This window comes from Nicotiana sylvestris, chromosome 4 (assembly GCF_000393655.2).
Source record: "Nicotiana sylvestris chromosome 4, ASM39365v2, whole genome shotgun sequence".
NCBI classification, from domain to species: domain Eukaryota; kingdom Viridiplantae; phylum Streptophyta; class Magnoliopsida; order Solanales; family Solanaceae; genus Nicotiana; species Nicotiana sylvestris.
Genome location: NC_091060.1, coordinates 168,489,505 through 168,493,504, shown reverse-complemented (window position 1 = coordinate 168,493,504; position 4,000 = coordinate 168,489,505). Strand labels below are relative to the sequence as shown.

Below are 4,000 nucleotides of genomic sequence, written 5' to 3'. Positions count from 1 at the left end.
TGCGATCAAATTGCTAAAATAACACCTAGAACTTCAAGTTTAGCATCAAAATTAAAGAAGAATCTCAAGAACTCTTAAGTTTTAAATTTTACAACCGAGGGTCCGATTCACGTCATATGAATTCTGTTTCTCAAATTTTACAGGCACAACTTAAATACCATATAAGACCTGTATCGGGCTCTGAAACCAAAATACGGGCCCGATACCATCGAACTCAATCACATTCAAATTTCCAAAAACTCTTATAATTTCAGTTAAACAATTTTCTTCAAAAATTTATTTCTCAGGCTTGGGACATCAGAATTCAATTCCGGGCATACGCCCAAGTCCCATATTTTTCTGCCGATCCTCCAGGACCGTCAAATTACGGGTCCGGGTCCGTTTATCCAAAGTGTTGACCGAAGTCAACTTAAATTCAATTTTAAAGGCCAAATTAGAATTTTTTATCAAATTTTCACATAAAGCGTTCCGGATATATGCTCGGACCATGCACTCAAATCGAGGTGACATAAAAGGAGGTTTTTAAGGTCTCGGAACACAGAATTAACTTGTAAATCAAGTGATGACTGGGTCATCACAATTTTTCTTCTGATTTTGTTTCTATCTTCAATATAATAGTACATGAGTTTCAATCCAAAATCCTCTTTCTATATTAGTATTTTCTATATATTTATCTATATTTCTGAATCCATGTGTTGTTGCAGTTATATATTATGTTTCCCAGCTCTGATTTTTGTGTGTGTATGAAGATCCACCATTGATGAGTTTGAAGCTCATGTATTTAAAATTTTATTTTGAAGATTTATTGTTTGATTCGATGTGGGTGCTATAAAATATTGATTATAGTACCTTCAAGTAAGCTTCCTGGATCTGAATTTCTTACGTGTATTTGAATATTTACCATTATTGGGCTTGAAACTCTTGAATTTAAAATTTTTATTTTGATGATTTCCTGTTTTATTCAAAGTGGATACTGTTAAATATTGCTTATAGTACTTTCGAGAAGTTCATACTGAAATTTGATAGCATTTGAAGTTGATTTGAGGTGATTGAGATCTAAATTTTCAGCTGAAAATCGAAGAAGAACACAGCTACCCAATAGTATAGTGCTACGGTATACAATATGTTATAGGAGTACATAGCTATACTGCAACCGTATATTATTATAGTTTACAATATACTGCAACGGTATATTGTAATAATCGAAGAAGAACACAGTTACCTAACAGTATACCGCTACGATATACAATATACTATAGGGATATATAGTTATACTGTAATAGTATACTATTATAGTATACAATATATTGTTATAGCATATGGTAATAATATGCAATATACTATAACTGTATGCTGTAATAATATATAATATACCATAATAGTATACTTATTACCCTTAAATTCACTTGCCTTTTATCTTTAATTTGTTTTAAGCTTTTACCCAGTGTGAGGGGTGACAATTCAGTATTTGTAGGTAATAATATGCAATAAACAATAAATTTGTAGGTAATTCTGTCATTCTCCCAAAATAGTCTACAATTAATTAGGGGTGACAATTTGAGCCCAAACCCATTTAACAAGGCTAACTCGCGTAAGGTTGGACCATTTTTTGACCCGCCTATTTGTTGAATTCAGGTCATCTTGCCTCAGTCCATCTAAAGTTAGATTGATTTTTAGCCCAAATTGATCCATGAGTAATTTTATTTTGTTTGATATGCTATATATGACCATAACAAAAGAAAATAGTTTTATTTGATAATTAAACAATTCATAAGAAAACAACACACATTAATTAAAGAAATATTAACCCAAATAGCCGCTCACCCGTTCATTTAAACTAAAAATAACCGGTGGAGGTATAACATATGCATAATTTGTGTACTACATGTGTATAATTATGTATAATCTATGTATATGGCTAGAAAAAATAAACGGTGAATATGACCGGCTATTTGTGTAAAGATCCCTTAACTAAAGCTTGATAAAAGTTGGGCGGGTTGGACTATGACCCAAATTTTAGCCTATCTTGACCTAGCTCATATAGGCCCAAGTAACTTTTGAGTAGGTCATTGACTCGCCAATTTATTAACTTAATCATTTTAACTCGCCAATTTATTAACTTAATCATTTTAACTCGCCCAAAATTAGTCCAACCCGCCGATTTGATCCTCACAATTAATCATCTAAATAATAAAATTACTTGAACAAAAAGGAATGAATGTGATTGATTCTAACTAGTTTGAGATTTGATATGCAGATAAATATTGACGGTGAAAATGAGATATTAATTGGAATTGAAGGATTTTATAGTCTAGTGGTTGATAATGGGGCCTAGACGCAATAAGACAGATTGCATTTTATACAAATAAAGAAAAATATGGACCATAGGGAACTGAAATTGGAACTTATTTTAGCTCTTCAGCAGCTAGAGGAAAGATCGTTGGTTTTCATGGCAAAAGTGGTGTTTTCTTAAATGCAATTGGTGTTCATATGGAATATTTCTAAATATGTTGATAGCAAAGGTAATAATGAAAAGTGGACAGTCACAATCAAAGCGTAGATGTTAACAATTGTAATATTTCTTGTTATCTATAAAATTTTATATATTGGAGAGACTTATCGTGGCTTCAAAATTCTTTGTGGCATCCACCTGATATTGTTCCAAAAGAAATTGATGAATTGATAATATATGTTTTGATTCTCTCTGAATATTGTGTGTTTGCTGAGGTTTTCTTCAAATGAAAACATGGATTTTTGAATTTACTATTAATATCATTTCGTAGTTGATCATTGAGTGGCAATCCCATTTTTTTATCAAGGATAAGCTGCCAATCTATTCGAAGAAGCTATTTGGAAATTTGTGTAAGGCTAACTTAACCACTTATAGAGTGAGCCTTGGAGCAACGTTTTCGTGTGATCTATAATTTACAAATTTGAAGTGTGGAAGCAGCCACTAATATTTTGATTAAGGTAGACTTTCTATATCCCGTCCCTTTGGATATGTGAATGCAGAATACTTTATAAATCAAGCTGCCATTTTACTTAACCATATATCTAGCCATAAATATTGTAAATATCGAACTTCAATATTCACAAATAATGGTTAAATCATCATTGTTTGCGTATGTTTAACTTCAATATTTGAAATACTAAAAGTTTGTTCGAAAAGTATTTCAAATGAAATATTAGTAATGGTTTTTATGCATTGAACTTCAATTTTTTCAAAGTGAAATTAATTTAAAATAGAGTTTTAACTTTCAAATAAGCTTTTTCAACGTCAATTTCAAATATATTTTTTCCAACTTCAACCGAATATTGTGCAATGTCTACTAACATTGTAGAGAGATTCTTAGAATTTAACTCCAAAAAGGTAGAAAAACGCAATATATAATGCTGTACTAACAAGCAAGGAAATGTCAAATAGAAAAGCGCTCGCATTGTAAGCCACAAGGGGATGTAGCTCAAATGGTAGAGCGCTCGCTTTGCATGAGAGAGGCACGGGGTTCGATCCCCCGCATCTCCATTTTTTGGTGATTTTTCAACTCACTGCTCTTCTCATTTTTATTCCCATTGTTACGTGACAGATTTAATCTTTAAAATGAATGTGATGTAATTTATTTCTATTTTACCATCCTTAATGTTTGAACAAATAAATGCTAAACCAATTAGTAACAAATTAATGGGGTGAATCTCATTTGAGCTTAATAAATTTTAGACCAAATAGAACGGGGTTCGATCCCCCGTATCTCCATCTTTTCTGTCTCTTTTGGTGATTTTTCAACTCATTGCTCTTCTCATTTTTATTCCCATTGTTACGTGACAGATTTAATCTTAAAAATGAATGTGATGTAATTTATTTCTATTTTACCATCCTTAATGTTTGAACAAATAAATGCTAAACTAATTAGTAGCAAATTAATGGGGTGAATCTCAGTTGAACTTAATAAATTCTAGACCAAATAGAACGAAATCCGTTTCTGTTGTGGGAGAATTTGGCTGT

General features: G+C 31.6%; 1 non-coding gene across 1 annotated transcript; it reads left to right on the top strand.

The window, feature by feature from the left end:
* Nucleotides 1-3,450: 3,450 nt before the first annotated feature.
* Nucleotides 3,451-3,523, top strand: TRNAA-UGC (transfer RNA alanine (anticodon UGC)). The gene has a single exon. It is a non-coding gene; the product is annotated as a tRNA-Ala (tRNA).
* The last annotated feature ends 477 nt before the right edge of the window (nt 3,524-4,000 follow it).